The following is an 18,534-nucleotide window of genomic DNA, read 5'->3' as shown; positions in this document are numbered from 1 at the left end:
ATGATCACAAAGAAGCAGGGAAAGATAACATCACCAAGGGAACAAAACACAGTTCCAGTAACTGACCCCCAGGACATGGAGATCTATGAATTACCTGACAAAGAATTCAAAATAATCATCTTGAAGCTCATTGAGCTATAAGAGAATGCAGATAGACAACAAGAAAAAATCAGAAAAAAACAATATATGATCACAATGAGAAGTTCAACAAAGAGATAAAAACCACAAAAAAAGAACCAAAATATAAATTCTGGAGCAAAGACTACAATGACTGCACTGAAAAAATTCAATAGAGATCTTCAACAGAAGATCTGATCAAGCAGAAGAAATAAAATCAGTGAACTTGAAGACAGGTTATTTGAAATGCTCTACTCAGAGGAGCAAAAGTAAAAAGGAATGAAAAAGAGTGAATAAAGCCCACAGGATTCAAAGGACACAGTCAAGAAAAACATGTAATGTAATCGGAGTTCCAGAAAAAAGAAGAGAAAGGAGAAGAAAGTGTATTTTAAACAATAACAGCTAAATTTTCCCCAAATCTGGGGAAGGAAAAGGACATCTAGATTCATAAAGCCCAAAAGACTGCAAATAGATTGAACCTAAAAAAGGTCTACTCTGAGACACGTTAAAATTAAATTGTCAATTGGGGGTTGGGATTGATATATACATACTACTATATATAAAATAGATAACTTGTAAGGACCTACTGTATAGCACAGGGAACTCTACCCAATACTCTGTAACGACCTATATGGGAAAAGAATCTAAAAAAAGAGTGGATATAAGTATATGTATAACCGATTCACTTTGCTGTACACCTGAAACTAACACAAGATCATAAATCAACTATACTCTAATAAAAATTATTAATAAAAAAGATAGAGGCCAAAAAAATTAAATTGTCAAAAGTTAAAGAGAGAATTTTGAAAATAGTCAAAGAAAAATGACTCATCACGTGCAATGAAACTCGATTAAGATTATCAGCAGAATTTCTGGCAGAAACCTTGAAGGTCAGAAGAGAGTGGGATGATATATTCAAAATGTTGACAGAAAAAAATCTGCCAAACAAGAATACTTTACCTGGCAAAACTGTCCTTTAAAAAGGAAGAAGAGATAGACAAACAAAAATTGAACGGGTTTCTTACCACTAGACCTGCGTTACAAAAAGTGCTAAAGGAAGTTTGTCAAGTTGGAACACAAGGACACTAAACAACAACACAAAAGCAGAAGAAAGTATAAATTTTACTGGTAAATATATAGACAAATAAAGAACAGTGCAGTACTGTAATGGTGGTGCACAAATCACTTTTAACCCTAGTTGAAAAGTTAAATGAAAAAAGTATTAAGAATAACTATAATAATCAATCAAGAATTACTTTAAATTTAAATGGATTAAGCTCACTAATCAAAACACATTGAGTGACTGAATGGATAAAACAATAAGCTACTATATGGTGTGTACAAGAGACTCACTTTAGCTTTGAGAACACCCAAAGGTTGAAAGTAAAGAGATAGAAAAAGATATTCCACACAAATGGTAACCAAAAGAGAGCAGGAGTGGCTGTACTTATATGAGAAAAATTAGACTTTGAATCAAAAACTGCTACATGAGATAAAGATCATTATATAATGATAAAAGGGTTTATTCAACAGGAAGATATAACAATTATCTATGCACCCATTCCACTCCTGGGTATATATCTGAAAAAAACAAAAACACTAATTCAAAAAGATACATACACCTTAATGTTCATAGCATCATTATTTACAATTGCCAAGATATAGAAGCTTCCGAAGTGAATGGATAAACAGATGAATGGATAAAGAAGATGTGGTATAGATATACAACAGATATAGAGAACAAACTAGTGGTTACCAGTTGCGGGGGTAAGGGCAAATATTAGGTAGGAGAGTGGGAGGAACAAACTATTGGCTGTAAGATAGGTTCAGGGATTTATTGTACAATATGGGGGAAACAGCCAATATTTTGTAATAACTATAAATGGAAGGTAGCTTTTAAAAATTGTATTTAAAAAAATTTTAGTAAAAATAAATAAAATAAGGGGTTTGGGATTAACAGATACACACTACTATATAGCAAATAGATAAACCACAAGGAACTACTGTATAGCACAGGGAACTATACTCAAGAATACATATATATAAAAAACTATATATATATATATAACTGAATATATATATATATTACTGAATCACTTTGCTGTAAACCTAACACAGCATTGTAAATTAACTACACTTCAATTTTTTTAATGTATATAAAAATAAATAAATAAATATGCACCCAACATCAAAGCTCCTACATATATAAAGCAAACATCTACAGATCTAAAGGGAGAAACATATGGCCATACAATAGTAGTAGGAGAATTGAATACTCCACTTTCAGTAATGGATGGAACATCCACACAAAAATCAATAAGGAAACAGCAGAGTTGAACACCACTATAAACCAATGGACCAAACAGATATATATCAAACATCCAACAGCAGCAGAATACAGCTTCTTCTCAAGCACAGGTGAATTCTCCAGGATAAATCACATGATAGATCACAAAACAAGTCTTAACCAATTTAAGATTGAAATCATCCCAGAGGTCTTTTCTGACCACAATGGAATGAAATTACAAATCAATAACAGAAGGAAAATGGGGAAATTCATAATAGATGGAAATTAAACAACACCCTCTTGAATAACATTGGATCAAAGAAGAAACTTAAAGGAAATTAGAAAATATTTTGAGACAAATGGAAATGAAGATACAACATACCCAAACTGAAAAGATGTAACAAAAGCAGTACCAAAAGGTACAAATAAATACCTACATCACAAAAGAAAAATCTCAAATAACCTAAATTTACACCTCAAGGAACTAGAAAAAGTACAAACGAAACCCCAAGTTAGTAGAAGGAAAGAAAAAATAAAGATCAGACCATAAATAAATAAAATTAGAAAATAGGAAAACAGTAGAAAAAGTAGATGAAACTAAGAGGTGGTTTTTGAAAAGATAAAACAAAATCGACAAACCCTTAGCAAGATTAAGGAAAAAAAGAAGACTCAAATAAATAAAATCATAAATGACAGAGAAGACATTACAACAGATGCCACAGAAATAACAAAAATTAGAAACTATTATGAACAATTATATACCAATAAATTGGACAACCTAGAATAAATGGATAAATGCCTAGAAACATACAACCTACCAAGAAGAAATTGAAAGCCTGAACAGACTAATAATAAATAAGGAGATTGAATCTGTAACCAAACACCTCTCAGAAAAGAAAAACGCAGGGCCAAGTCTTCACAGGCAATTCTACCAAACATTTCAAGAAGAATTAATATCAGTGCTTCTTAAACTCTTCCAAAACTGGAAGAAAGAACACTTCCAAACTCGGTTTATGAAGCTAGCATTATCCTGACACCAAAGCCAGACAAAAAATTAGAAATAGAGCTACCATATGATCCAGCAATCCCACTTCTGTGTACACACTCAAAGGAATTGAAAGCAGGATCTCAAAGAGGTATCTGCACTCCGTGTTCACTGCAGCGTTGTTCACAATAGTCAAAACATGGAAGCAACCTAAATGTGCATTGCCTGAGGAATGGCTAAAGAAAATGTGGTATATACACAAAATGGGATATTATTTAGCCTTTAAAGAAAAGAAATCCTGCCATTTGCAACAACATGGATGAACGTGGAGGACGTTATCCTAAGCCAAGTAAGCCAGACACAGGAAAAATACTACATAGTACCACTTATATGAGGAATCTAAAACAGCCGGACCCATAGAAGAGAGTAGAAGGGTGGTCACCAGGGCCTGGGGAGGGGGAAACGGGGAGGTGATGGTCAAAGGGTACAAAGGGTACAAATCCCACGTTCCCTGACCTCACTGCTAAGTGGCCCCGGCACTTAGCAGCTCCCCGTGGCAAACATTTATTGCCTTGGTCTCTGGAGGTCAGGAACCAGGAGCAGCGGAGCTGGCTGGTCCTGAATCAGGGTCTATCATGAGGTCCCAGTCAAGATGTCAGCTGGGGCCACGTCATGCCAGGGGCTGAGGAATCTCGCTCACTCCTGTGGCTGGTGGAGGAGACGGAAGCTCCTCACTTGTTGGCCCCTTACAGGGCAGCTCACAGCACAGGGCCCCTCACAGGACAGGGCCGTTGGCTTCCTTTAGGGTGCAAGGTTGAGATGAAGTTAAGACTCACACGCACACGCACACGCACACGCACGCACCATGAACGCACGTATGCAGGCACTCGCTGCCTGCTTTCTTTTCTGTCATGGCTGTGATAAAACGGAAAACAAAAACAAAAAGCAAGACCTCCTCATGGCTGCTCCCGGGTTGCCCTTCCTCACCAGTCTGTGCTGGCTTTTGCTTCAGGCCTCCCGAGAATGGCGTGGGAGAGTCTCCAGCTGACAGGGGGCTGCTCTGACCTTGTCGCTGCCCCTGGGGCAGGGAGAGAGCCCAGGGTTCTGTTGCCCATTCTGGTCTTGCGTCCTGGTGGTGCGGCCATGTGCTGTGCACTGATATCCACTAGAATTGCTTGACAGGGAGTCCAGGGTCCTTCTGGACAAGGGCTTTACACTCAGGCAACTGGGAACTACCTGCTGTTTGCCTCGTTTGCTACTGGGAGATCGAGGGGGAGGTTGGGCGCTGCCAGCGGAGCTCAGCGCTCATCCTCCTGTGACAACAAGCCTGAGTGTTTGAGGGGCAAACTGTGGGCTCTGTTCCCCTTTAAAAATAATAATTTGCCACTTTGTTGAACAACTGTTCATTAAAAATTGTTAACGTACGCACAGGAGACACACAAAATATATACACACGTCCGTGTGGGGTGTGTTGTACGCCGTTTAAAGGTCCACTGCGGTATACACACCGGCATTCACCGCCTGAGGCAGTAGCTGGGCATTTCCAAGCAACCCGGAAGCTACTTGTGTCCCTCCTGAAAGCAACCCTTTCCCCGGCGGTGCCCGACGCCCTGACCTTTGTGATAATCTTGCTTCCCTGCTTGGCCTCATGGTCTGACTCCCAGGCAGGCACCTCTCAGCTGAGGGACTGGGTTTTTCTGTTTTACTTCATTCAGGTGGATCGTGACATGTGCCCTCTTTGGGGACTGGCTACCTGGGTCACACATCCTGATGCTGGGGGTGGCCAGACTTGAGTGTTGCCCAGACAGCTGAGTGTCCCTGTGTGGACGGGCCACATTCGGCCATCCTCCTGATGACACACGCACGGGGACCGGGACACACCGCCCAGTCATGTCTCACGTTTCACTGGTGTTTACACCCAGGAGCAGAACGTCTGGGTCAAAGGGCGCCCTTACCTTCCTGGCCAAGGCCAGCACCTTTTCTAAAAATGGGGCAGGTATGTGTGACAGGCCCCGTGCAGACCCAGGAGGAGGGGGAACATCCATCAAACCATTATTCAAAGAAGTCGAAGCTGCAGCTGCAGACCGGTCCATGCCGGGGGAGGGCAGGCCGCTTTGAGAGGGGTGAACAGGGAGGGAGGCCTGGCTGATGCCCCCCCGCCTCCCACCCCCTCCCCGAGTTAGGAACACAGCTGCTGAGAGCGACCGTGGCCAGGAGGTGTGAGCTGCGTGAAGCGTCCAGGCAGGAGGGAGGGTGTGTGCAGAGGCTTCGAGGCTGGAGGGCGTACGATTAATGTGCCGTGGCGGCCACGACACGGGCCACAGCCTGAGCGGCTTGAGCGACAGAAGTGTGTCTTCCCACAGCTCTGGAGGTCGGAAGTCCCGGATCGCAGTCCGGCGGGGTCGGTGTCTGGTGCGGACTCTCCTCCTCACCGTGTCCTCACGTGGTGGGGGGAGCCCTGCGGCCCCTTCCCCTGAGGTCAGGACCTTGGCTCTACTGGCTTGTGTTCCACCCTTAGAACCGCGTTCAAGGGGGCGCCTCCGCACAGGCCCCATCTCCAAACACTGCCACACAGGGGGTTGGGACCCCAACATATGAATCTGGAGGGGACACAGACATTATCTGTTACAGGGGTGAGAGGAGTTTCGGGGCCTGGAGCAGGCATGGGGCTAGGGGGAGGCAGAGTTTTGGGGATCTGCTGTTATGAAACCAACCACCCTTAAATGCAGTAGTTTAAAACAATCATCATTTATTCACACAGGACTTCACGCTTTGGGCAGGGCCCATGGGAATGGCTCCTCCCCGCTGCATGTGACCTCAGCTGAGGCCTCGCTCACAGTGGCCGCTATCCGGCGGCTCAGCTGGGCTGGTGGCCGGGCCTTGTCCTCCTCTGTGTGGCCGCCGGGCTTCTTCACAACTTTGGGGGCTGGTTTCTAAGAGTGAGAAAGCAAAAGCGGCCCATCCTTTTGCAGGTTGGGCCTGAACCTGGCAGGAGTGTCATTTCTGCCATTGTTGAAGTCACAGAGTCCAGGTACAGCTGCTGGCCAGTCACGTCACAGGCCTCGTCTTTTAATAGAAACCATATGTGACATTTTGGTGTGTGTGTGTATACACACACACACACACACACACACACACACATATATATATATATAGAGAGAGAGAAGTGATTACTGCAGGTAAGCTAATTAATTCTAATTATTATCCAGCTCTTCACGTAATGGTCTCTTTTCGTGGGGTATGAGCACCTCCCATCTACCCTCTTAGCTGATCCCCACGACACGATACAGTGTTATTAAGTGTAGTCATCCTGCTGCACACTGCGTCTCCGACTTGCTCATCCTACATAACTGTAACGTTTACCCTTTGGCTGACACCTCCCCACTTCTCCCACTCCCTGGCCCTGGTGACACACAGGCCTCGACTGCTTTTGGCCGTGTGCTGCAGGCAACAATGCCATTTTTTGTCTGTCATCACCTTCTAGGCTCTTTGTCTTCTTTACCTTGAAGTACACATTGGCCAACTCTTTCTCCAAGCCAGCACGGTCCCAAAGAGTTAAAAGAAATGGGGCTGGAGAACACAAAAGCTGTGAAGTCAGAGCCAGCTGTCCCAAATGCCACCGTCTGTGGCTGGCTCCTGGTGCCCAGTGCACGTGGGTTCCATGACTGAAGTTGCAGTTGAGTGTGTGCATTTGATCATGAGTGAGGTCCATGGCTCTGATCTCTGAGGGGCCTCTCACCCAGAGAAGGGTGCCATGATCATGGCGATATATCTGATTTGAATCCATCTCTATCTTGGCTGTGGGAGGTGGATAGGTTGTGCAGCCTCTCTGAGCCCACCTCAGAGAAGCCGTAATAGGCGTGGGAGGGCAGCCACTGGGGCTGTTGAAGCAACCGCGGCTCCGAGCATGGGGGTTGCAGATGGAAGCGGCGCTGGGTCCCCGGCCAGGGCTCTGCTGAAAGCTTGGAGGGTAGCTGGACGTGAGCCACTGCTTCGTGCGCGTCACGTCCAAGGGAGCCAGCTCGCCCGGTGCCGCCCCGCCCCATGCCTCTGCCGTCGCCCCCAGGCTGGCCTGGCCCCGTGCCCAGCCCCCTGCAGGGACAACTAGCACAGGAGGGTGAGGCAGGCAGGGAGAAGGCAAGGAGGCGGCACACGCCCGCACCCACTCTGCCCAAGAGCCCATCCTGCGGGTGCACCTGCCTCTGTAATGGGGGAGGGGCGGGCACGCAGCCTTGTGCAGGCAGATCACTGGCGCTCAGTCAGCCAGGCAGTGGTCCCCGGGGCAGAGAGCACGGCGAGAGGCGGATCGCGGCCTTCTCCCCCGAGTCCTCCAGGCCTTCCGGCCTCGGGGCCAGCGGGTGAGCTGGGGGGCCCGGGAATAGGCTGGGGGCTGTGTCCTGCAGGGCTCCAGAGCCCTCGCCGTGGCTGCCCACTGGCCGGGCCCGGGCCTTAAAGCAGCCGCGAACCTCTCCCCCATCTCCACCTCCGAGACCTAATGGCGGCGGCCATCTCCATGGGTCACAGTCCATGGAGGCCTCAGATTCTCTCCAGTTTAAATGAAAAGCCTGAGGGCAGGCTGGGTCCTGGGTGCCTGGCTCCCTCAGTGATGACAGCTGGGCAGGGTCTGGGGACCTGGCCCTGAGGGCACCACCGGCTGAGATCGGCCCCTTCAGCCAGGCCTGGGCACTGGTGGGAGGGCCCAGACTGGGTGGGTGCTGGACGAATGCTCCCAGCAGGGTAATGGGCCCATGTGGGGAGCCCTTCCTCTTAGCCAGAGCCTGGGCCTTGGAAGGCAAAAATCAAGCCTTGGAACCTTGCCCTTTCTTGTCAGAACAGAGAATAACATTTGTTTTGGTGGAGTTTTACAGGAACATCATGACCTGACCGTGACCTGACCTCAAGAACAAAGGATCTGACACCAAGAAGTTTGTAACCACTAACCATGCCCCTCCCTCACCTTTCCTATAAAAGCGCTTTGCTGAAAGCTTTCAGGGAGTTCAGGGTTTTTAAGACATGAGCCACTCGTCTCCTTGCATGACCCTGCAAGAAACCTTTCTCTGTTCCAAACTCCAACGTTTTAGTATCGTTTGGCCTCACTGTGCATTGGGTACACGGACTTGCATTCGGTTACAAAGCCAGGGTTTATCTCATGTCCTACTTACCATCTTACTTAGCAGGAGTCCAGTAATGCATGCACGCAAATTCACTTACTTGTGTTTTGGGTTTTTTGGGGGTTTTTTTGTTTTTTTTTGTGGTACGCGGGCCTCTCACTGCCGTGGCCTCTCCTGTTGCGGAGCACAGGCTCCGGATGCACAGGCAGCGGCCATGGCTCACGGGCCCAGCCGCTACGCGGCCTGTGGGATCTTCCCAGACCGGGGCACGAACCCGTGTCCCCTGCATCGGCAGGCAGGTGGACTCTCAACCACTGCGCCACCAGGGAAGCCCTGTTTTGGTTTTTTTGACTTCTCTTCGTGGAAAATTTCAAACATACACAAAAGTAGGCAAAGCGGTATAATGACTCCCCCTCCCCATATACACAACTTGAACAATTATCAGCTCATAGCTAGTCTTATAACAACTATCCTTCTTCCATCTTCCTCCTTTCATTTTCTTTTTTCAATTTTTTTCTAGACCAGTGCATGTACTGAAAAATGCTTGTGTCCGAAGTGTATGGCAGGGTGAGTTTTCACACTGTGAGATCACTTGGTAAAGATTCTAGTTCCCAATTCCAATGTGTGCATGTTTGGTTGTTGCGGGGAGGATTCTCTACACCACCAAGCAACTCTTCCAGCTGGGTGTCCCATAATTCAACTCAATTCTGACACTGTCTACCTGGAGATAGTCAAGGGCTCAGTCCCATGAGACTGCCACCACTTGAGATTCCAATTGCAAGCCTAGGTTGTTACCTATACTTCTGACCAACAGGCTATATATCAGAGGTTCCCACGACCCTCTCCTTGGGTTTGATTAATTTGCTAGAGCAGCTCACAGAACTCGGGGAACCAGTGTACTCAATATATTACCAGTTTATTGTAAAAGGATATAACTCAGTAACAGCCAGATGGAAGAGGCACCTGGGGCAGGGTGTAGAGAAAGGACACAGAGCTTCCATGCCCTCAGAGTACCTTACTCTCTCCAGATCTCCAGAAGTTCACCAGCCCAGAAGCTCTCCGAACCCCATCCTTTTAGGGTTTTAAGAAGGCTTCAGGACTTCCCTGGTGGTGCAGTGGTTAAGAATCCGCCTGCCAATGCAGGGGACATGGGTTTGATCCCTGGTCCAGGAAGATCCCACATGCCACAGAGCAACTAAACCCACGCGCCACAACTAGTGAGCCTGCGCTCTAGAGCCTGCAAGCCACAACTACTGAGCCCATGCACTGCAACTACTGAAGCCTGTGCGCCTAGAGCCCATGCTCCACAACAAGAGAAGCCACTGCAATGAGAAGCCCATGCACCACGACGAAGAATAGCCCCAACTCACTGTAACTAGAGAAAGCCCATGTGCAACAACGAAGACCCAACACAGCCAAAAATAAATAAATAAATAAATAAATTTATTTTTTAAAAAAAGGAGGCTTCAGTACATAAGGCATGACTGATTAAGTCATTGACCATTGGTGATTGAGTCAACCACCAGCCCCTCTCCCCTCTGGAATCAGAGGGTGGGACTGAAAGGGAAGTAGAAAGATCTTATAGGAACCAGATTCAAGTCACTGGGCAAAGAACACTTCTGGTTGGATATTTCAGAAAAATCCTCTGGTGACTGTCTAGAAGATGGGCCAGAGATGTTTGGGGGCATCAAGGCAATGCTGGCCTTATAGAATGAGTTAGGAAGCATTCTTTCTCCTGAATTTTTTGGATGAGTTTGAGAAGGATTGGTGTTAGCTCTTTAAATGTTTGGTAGAATTCACCAGTGAAGCAGTCAATAGAGTCCAGAACTATTTTTGTCAGGAGTTTTTGATGACTGGTCCAATCACTGCACTAGTTATGAGTCTATTCAGATTTTCTTTGTGACTTGGTCTTGGTAGGTTTTGTATTTCTAGCAATTTGTCCATTTTATCTAGGTTATCCAATTTGTTAGCGTACAACTGCTTATAGTACTCTCTTATAATCCTTCTTATTTCTGTAGTCAGTAATAATGCCCCCATGTTCATTTGATTTTACTAATTTGTCTTCCCTTTTTTCTTAGTAAATCTAGCTAATGGTTTGTCAACTTTGTAAATTTTTCCAAAGAACCAACTTTAGGTTTTGTTGATTTTCTCTATTGTTTTTCTATTTTCTGTCTCTGCTCTAATTTTTATTATCAACTTTCTTCTGCTAGCTTTGGGTATCATTTGTTCTTATTCTGGTTCCCTAAGTTGTGTAAAGTTAGGTTATTGATTTGAGATTTGTTTTAATGTGTTTATAGCTATAAATTACCCCTTAGCACTGCTTTGCTGTTTCCCGTAAGTTTGGTATGTTGTGTTTCATTTTCTTTCATCTCTAAGTATTTTCTAATTTTCCTTGTGCTTTCTTCTTTGACACAATGGGTCTTTAAGGTATGTTTAATTTCCACAAATTTGTGAATTTTCCCTTTTTCCTTCTGTTGCTGATTTCTAACTTTATCCCATTTTAGTTGGAGAAGATACTTTGTATGATATCTAGCTTTTAAAATCTTAAATTGTGGCCTAACATATGGTCTGTCCTAGAGAAGGCCCATGTGCACTTGAGAGGAAGGTGTGTTCTGTTGGTGGAAAGGGTCCTGTGCATGTCTGTTAGATATAACTGGTTTACTGTGTTGTTCAGGTTCCACGCCCCACTTATCTTTTCTGGTTGTTCTATTAATCATTGAGAGTGGGGTACTGAAGGCTCCAACTCTTATGTAGAACTGTCTATTTCTCCCTACAGCTCTGTGCACTTTTGCTTCATATATTTTGATGGTGTCATTAGGTGTGTAAATGTATAATAGTTTTGTCTTCTTGCTGTATTAACATATAATGTCCTTCTTTGTCTCTTGTAACATTTTCTGATTTAAAGTATATTGTGTCTGATATTAGTACAGCTACCCCTGTTCTCTTTTGGTTACTATTTGCATGGAATATAATTTTCTATCCTTTTATGTTCAACTATTTTGTGTCTTTGGATCTGAAATGAGTCTCTTACAGATAGCAAATACTTGGATCATATGTTTTTATCAATTTTGTCAATGTGTCTTTGTCTTTAAATCCACTTACATTTAAAGTAATTACTGATAAGGATGGACTGGCCTCTTCCATTTTGCTGTTTGTTTTCTATATGCCTTATGACTTTTTTGTCCCTCATTTCCTACATGACTGTCTTCTTTTGCATTTAGTTGATTTTTTTGTAGTGAAACATTTTAATTCCCTTCTCATTTCCTTTTGTGGATACTCTATAGCTATTTTTTTGTGTGCAGTTACCATGAGATTACAAATAACATCCTAAAGGTATAACACTCTAATGCCAATTTAACTTCAATGACATAAAACCTCTGCTCCTATACAGCTCTGACCTCATTCCCTTTCAGTTACTGATGTCACAAAATTACATCTCTGTCCATTGTGTGTCCAAAACCAGACTAATAATTGTTTTTTATGCATTAGTCTCTTAACTCAAGTAGAAAAAAAAAGTGGAGCTACAAACCAAAGTGAAAATAGTACTAGCTTTTCTAATCACTAGTCTATTTACTTTTACTGGAAATCTTTATTTCTTCATAGGGCTTTGAGTTACAGTCCAGGGTCCTTTCACTTCAACCTGAAGGACTCCCCCCCTGCTGCAGGGCAGGTCTGGTGGTAAAGAACTCTCTCAGCTCTTATTTATCTGTGAATGTCTTAATTTCTCCTTCATTTTTGAAGGACAGTTTTGCTAGATATAGGATTCTTCATTGACAGCTTCTTTCCCTCTACACTTTGAATACCATGCCATCTGGCCGCCTATGTTCCTGATTAGAAATCTGCTCATGATCTTCCTGGTGAAAGTATGATGAAAGTCTTCCTCTCAGCTTCACAGACGTTATAATGTACCTTCTCATGTCTTTGGCAAAAGAACATTTTCCTATAGTCATGATGTCAGTTAAGTTGTAGCATCATTTTGAGACCAGAGTTTAAGGAAAAGGAATTGAATATTTCAAGTGTAGACATTATGAGGTCTTTAAAAGCCAAAAATTACAGATTTTCAAATTAGAAATGAAAAGGGGCCTGAAGCATCCTATAGGTTTTAACTTCTAATAAAGTAAATATCAATCTCTAATTACACACATAAAGAAGAATCTCTTTGGGATCCATTTTTTCTAAGCATAAAGGGGTCTTGAGACCAAAAAGTGAGAAAACCACTGTGGTTTATCTGCTCCCGCTCCCCATGATTGGTCCATTTCTTGCTCTGACCTCATAAGGTGGCATTGTGATGGAATTAACAAAAAACAAAACAACAAAAAAACCCTACATAAGTAAGTCCCCAGCTGGGCCCAGGTTTCTGGTCCTTATAGCCCAGGAAGCTGCTTCTGATGACCTGATAGCCTTGGACCCCCGGTTAGCCTGCTTTTGCCATTTTGTATCTTTTTTCTCTACTCTTTTCATTTTTCTCATTTTTCTTTTTCTTCTCCTTTTTCTTTGTTCTCTTTTCTTATTTTTCTTTATTTTTGTCTTCTCATTTTCTTCTATTTTTAAATATTCTAAATATTTTGGGTTTTTCCCATTTTTCTTTTTTCCTTCTTAATTTTCCTTCTTTTTCACATTTTATGTTAAAATTCTTTTTCTTAATATTGTTAATACAGTTAGCATAGTTGTATAGTTAGTAGTATTTATTAGCACACTTAGTAAGCATAGCTAGCATTGGTTGTATAGTTAGTAGTATTTATTAGCACACTTAGTAAGCATAGCTAGCATTGTTAGTATAGTTAGTAGTATTTATTAGCACACTTAGTAAGCATAGCTAGCATTGTTAGTATAGTTAGTATCCTTAGCATAGTTAACATTGCTAGTTAGTGCTATCAGTCATTGTAGTCAGCAGGTCACCATGATGCAAGGCCTCACAGCCATCTCTGCTGACAAGGAAGCTAGTATTGACAACTATGAGCTCCTCCACATCATCGATGAAGGTAAATTTGCCAAGGTGAAATTGGCCCGGCACATTCTGACCAAGACAGAGGTGGCCAGCGAGGTCATTAAGAAGTCAGTAGAGCTCCTCCAGCCTCCAGGGACTTTTTTTAGGAAGTCCACAGTTTGAAGGCTCTGAATCAACCCAGTATTGTACAGCTACTGGAGGTGACTGACACCGAGGAAACGTTATTCCTGGTCATGGAGGACCTCAGTGGGGGGAACGTGTCCAGCTGCTGAGGACCACGGCCGCATGACAGAGGTGGAGGCCCAAGCCATATTCTGGCTGCTGGTGTCCAACCTGCAGCACTGCCTCCAGTACCCGAAGCCAGGGAACTTCCTTTCTGATGCCAAGATGAATGTCAAAATCACAGACTTTGGTCTCAGCGATGTGTGGAATGGGCATAAGCTCAACACCTTCTGCAGCTGCTCCGTTTATGCTGCCCCAGAACTTTTCCTGGGCCAAAACTACAACATCACCATGGCGGACATTTGGAACCCGGGAATCGTTCTCTGCTCAATGGTGACCGGGTCCCTTTCCTTTGGGGAAGAGGACTTCTGGGGGCTATGGCAGTGGATCCTGAGAGAGCAATACTACTCCTGTTTCATCTATCTTTTGAGATAGAAAATCTTTTCCAAAAAATGATGACTCTCGATCCCAATGGCAGAGGCACTTTAAACGACATAATGAGACATCCTAGGGTGAACATGGAGCAACTCAGGCCATACAGTGAGCTGTTCTCTGACAAGGACCCCTGTCACAGGGGTCCAGGGCTCAGGAGCAGGCAGGAGGCATGACAGTGTGAGCTCCGAGGAACCCGAGGTGGGGGGCTGCACCATCAGCGTGAGGCCCTCCCTTTCCGCTGACCTCAGCAGCCATGAAGTTGAGCCTTCCCCAAGCCCTGAGGTGTCCGCGCAGTGAACCACTCCTCCCCACGTGGCTCACCAGGGAGGAAATGAGCAGCTTCAGGAGGACCAGGCGTCAGGACAGAGGGCCAGAGAGCCTGTCAGTCCCCCACCCAGCCGGAAGGCCAGGACTGCCACTCCCAGCCCAGCCCCCAGTGTGGCCCTGGGGCCTCCCCCTCCACCAGCAGCACCAGCAGCAGGACTGGAGCCCCAGAGGGAACCAGCTGCCCCCTGGGTGTGTCCAACACCGGAAGCTCCCCGCAAGCTGGGCAGCCTGATACCGTGTCCCAGCCTCTCCCTCTGGCCACCGCCAGAAACAGCAGGGGGAGATTCTGGAACTTTATCTTAGAACACCTATGTTGCAGGTTGCCCAGCAAGAGGCACCAAAATAAAGTGAGCCCAGTGTAATCCCCCATGGGTGGCCAAGGCAGGAAGGTCAGGCTGCGCATTTAAATGGAGAGCCGAGCCCCAGGAGCCTATGATGGGTGCAGGAGTTTGGCCGTGGCTGGACACACACAGCAGTGGTGGGAGCGGTGCAGCAAGTACACACTGTGCACAGACAGCCGGGTGAGAGGACTTGGTCTGGTGGACGATGGGAGTGTTCTCTGCACAGGATTCAAATCAGGAGGGTATCCCGCACCTCCGTGACCTTCAGAAGCATCATATCCAAAACCTGGTCAGCTCAAAGGATGGCCTGGAGCCACCTGTGAGATCAGAGAGGCTGTCCTGGTTTCAGGTCCACTCCTCGGCCTCACCTGGGTGAACCTGCAGAGACTGGACTGTCTTTCCTGGGCACTCCTCCCCTCCCCCACTTTTCTCTGTCTTCCACGTTGGTGGGGGAGGGGGACAGTTCTTGTCAAGAGCTTGGTTTTTCCAATTCTTGTAATAAACTTGATGCTCCAGAAAGACGTGTCACAGACACCCTGTTCTGCATCCTCCCTGCACAGAATTGGAGCTGTGCATGCTCCAGTTTGAGATGCACGTAGCCATGTAGCACTTGGAGTTAATCAGAACAACAAAATGGAAAAATGACCTAAGAGAATTATCACAAGGACTCCCAACAGGAAAAAATGAGGCTTGTTGCTGCACTGCAGGGAAGAAATGCAGAAAACGTGTATTACCTTCCTGCACTAGTATTACCAAACGTTTTCAGAAGGACCAAGGGAAGCTTTCGGTCCTGTGACCTGTGTTAATTATGACCAAGAGACCTATACTAGGAAAACAAAGTCCCATGAACCAGCCTGTGGGGGGAGTCAGAGAAGTGGCGTGGTCAGGCCCCTGTGCAGCTGCGTTTCCTGACTCTCACGCAGGAGTCAGGCTCTCCCCTCTCCTCATCAGGGCGGGGCCACAATGCGTGGGTTTGACCACAGGAAACGGAGGGCAGGCAGCCGGGCAGGAGGAAGCAGGAGCGTCCGGCACACGCAGGACGGAGATGAAGAGCGAGGCTGGGGGGTGGGGTGTGGGATCGGCACCCCTTATTTCCAGGCCCACCCCCACTGCTGCACTGTGCTCCGCGTCTGCAAACTGAAACACCCCCCAGCTCAGGCCTGGAAAGCAGTCGGCTCCGATGATGGAACACTGTGCTCACGAGACTGGCTCCTCTTCTGTGAGCCCCGGGCCTGGGTCGACTGGGCCACGGCTGCCTCTGGTCGCCCTCATTAGTCCAAGCTCAGTCCCACAGGGGGCGCTGCGGGCTTTGTTCTGAAGAGCAGGGGATCCGTGAGCAGGGAGTGACGTGGTCGCCTTCCACCGGACAAGATGCCTCTGGCTGCCGGTGCCCAGTGGGCTCTGGGAGGGGGAGAGCCTCAGGATCAGTAACAGCCTCGCCGGCAATTTGCCAGCAAAACTCATGAAAGGCACCCACCAGCCCATGATTTTCAGCTGGTTCCTGAATTATGAATTGCTTAATGCAGTTTGTCTGACAGACAATCTCTCATAAAACATGACCTCTGAGTAGGGAGTGGTCGGGTGGTGCGAGAGAACATCAAAAAGGGGTGTGGCAGAGTCCCAGTAGCCTTGTCCACTTCTTAGAGCACCAAACACCAACTTCTAGCTGATCGCATGGCTGCCTAAGACTACAGTTCCCACATCCTCTGCAGCTAGGCTGGTTGTGTGACCAAGACCTCCTTCCAGGACTGGAAGGGAAGCAATTTGTGCAACTTCTAGGATATGTCTTAGGAGAGAGAAGCGGGCCCTTTTTGCTTCTCCCTCTGTCCTGCTGCTGGGAAGGTGAACTCTGAGGTTGGAGCTACAACCTGCCTGTGTGGGTCAGGGCAAGTCCTCTGAGATGACAGAGCCTCAGGGACAGGAGCTTCCTGGGGCAGCCCTGCCAGACCAGCCTTGGATTGTCTACCTCCAGACCGACCGTGAGAGAGATGCAGACTTGCCTTTGCCGCTCTGCTGTGGGACCCCTTGTTACAGCAGCTGAGTCTTATCCTAACCAGGACAGCAGTTTTGGAGGGGACATTTCTGTGCGGTTCGCTTGGTTCATGCTGCTTCTAGGACCACAGCTGTCTCAAGTTTCCAGCCCTCCCTTGCATGGGGTAACAGCCATGCTCAGCTCCAAGCCACTCTCCTCTCCAGGCACTTCTCTGGAAACTCACATGTGAAGACAGATGCACCCGAATGAACAAGTCTAGAGCTGATATATTCCAGGGGCTCCATTCCCACTCTCTCCCAGAGACACAGCTTGCTCTGAAACATACTGCGCCAACTCTTTCCCTGCTAACAACTTCAGATTCTAATTAAATAACTCAGAGAACAGGCAGTCTCAACCTGTGGTGTGTTATTGCTGTAAAGATGAGTTTGGAACTGACAAGTTCCCTGCTAATCTGACAAGTTTTAAAGCTTAATTTGAAAAAGCCAACCAAATTCCACTCACAGTGTGAAGGCAGAGTCTGGGACTTGGTCAAGCCTGGGCCTGAGCCCTCAGTTTGGGGAGATGGATATTTAGGACCTTGAAGGTGACTGGTCCTGTCCACGTGATTTCCCATATGCTCTCCACCTTATGGAACCTACAATTTTATGGAAAAAGGAATTCTAATATATATTAAAATATTAAACTTGTTGACGATATTGCATAAAGGTATAGAGTTCTTCATTTGTTTACTCTAAGTGTCTGCAAAGTGCCTCTTAGGCTGGTTTAAAATAGAATGTTTAGAAGAAAATTTGAGGTTCAGTAAGGCCGACAGATCAGGAGACAACTGCCATTGAAAAGAGCGTTCCTACTCACGGCCCCGGAGGAGGGGGAGGGCGCACCATGCGGGGAAGCACCGGGAGGTCAGGAGGCGGTGGAGCCAGAGCTATGCACGTGCCTTCACCGTGGCTTCTGCGGGAGGGAAAAGCAGGCAGGGCGAGCAGGCTGAGGACTGGCTGCTCTGAGCAACTTCATGGGCTCTGGGGTGTAGGGGCTGCCCTGAAGGGTCCAGAACCTGACCCTGGGTGAGTAGGGCAGGTAGATAGTGGCTCGGAGTATGAGTCCAACAGAGGAAGTGTGGTTTGTGTTTGAAAAGTGAGCCCTAGAAGGACTCCTCCTGGGAGCGGGAGGGGGCTGACAAGGAAGGCAGGAGGCCAAGTCCGGGTGACGGAGAACAGGGTATGTCCCGAATATGCCTGTAGGGTATATGTTTAATCATCAGGTTTACAGAAGGTAGAAACTTGGTCATACAAGGGCTCAGCTCAAATGTCACCTCCTCAGAGGAGCCTTCCCTGCCTGCACAGTCTATAGGGACAGGCTCCCCCACCCACCTCTCCCGGGCCATAACCCACTTCATTCTCTTCGTAGCATTAAGAGCTTGGCCTCGTGCTCTGCACCCAGCTGTGGCTCCCCAGAGGCAAAGTCCTCACAGGGGCCACCAGGCTCGGCCCGACCTGGGCCCCCCACCTCTCTTGTCTCTTCTCCCACCACTGCCCCCTGCCTCAGCCCACTCCTTCTTCATCCTACATTCCTGATTCCCCTGAGACCTGCTTGTTCTCCACAGCATGTGCTCCTTCTAACAGGCTGTGTGTGCTCACTGTGCTTCTCATTCAGGGCCGGGCCTGCCGCCCAGGTCAGTGCCGAGCACATAGTAGGGGGCTCAGTAAATAGTGAATGAACAACTCTTACCATCACTGCCTGAAACATTCTCGTTTGTGGCCTACAGCGTGCA

This window comes from Physeter macrocephalus, chromosome 2 (genome assembly GCF_002837175.3).
Source record: "Physeter macrocephalus isolate SW-GA chromosome 2, ASM283717v5, whole genome shotgun sequence".
Classification (NCBI taxonomy): Eukaryota; Metazoa; Chordata; class Mammalia; order Artiodactyla; family Physeteridae; genus Physeter; species Physeter macrocephalus.
This window is presented reverse-complemented; position numbering follows the sequence as displayed.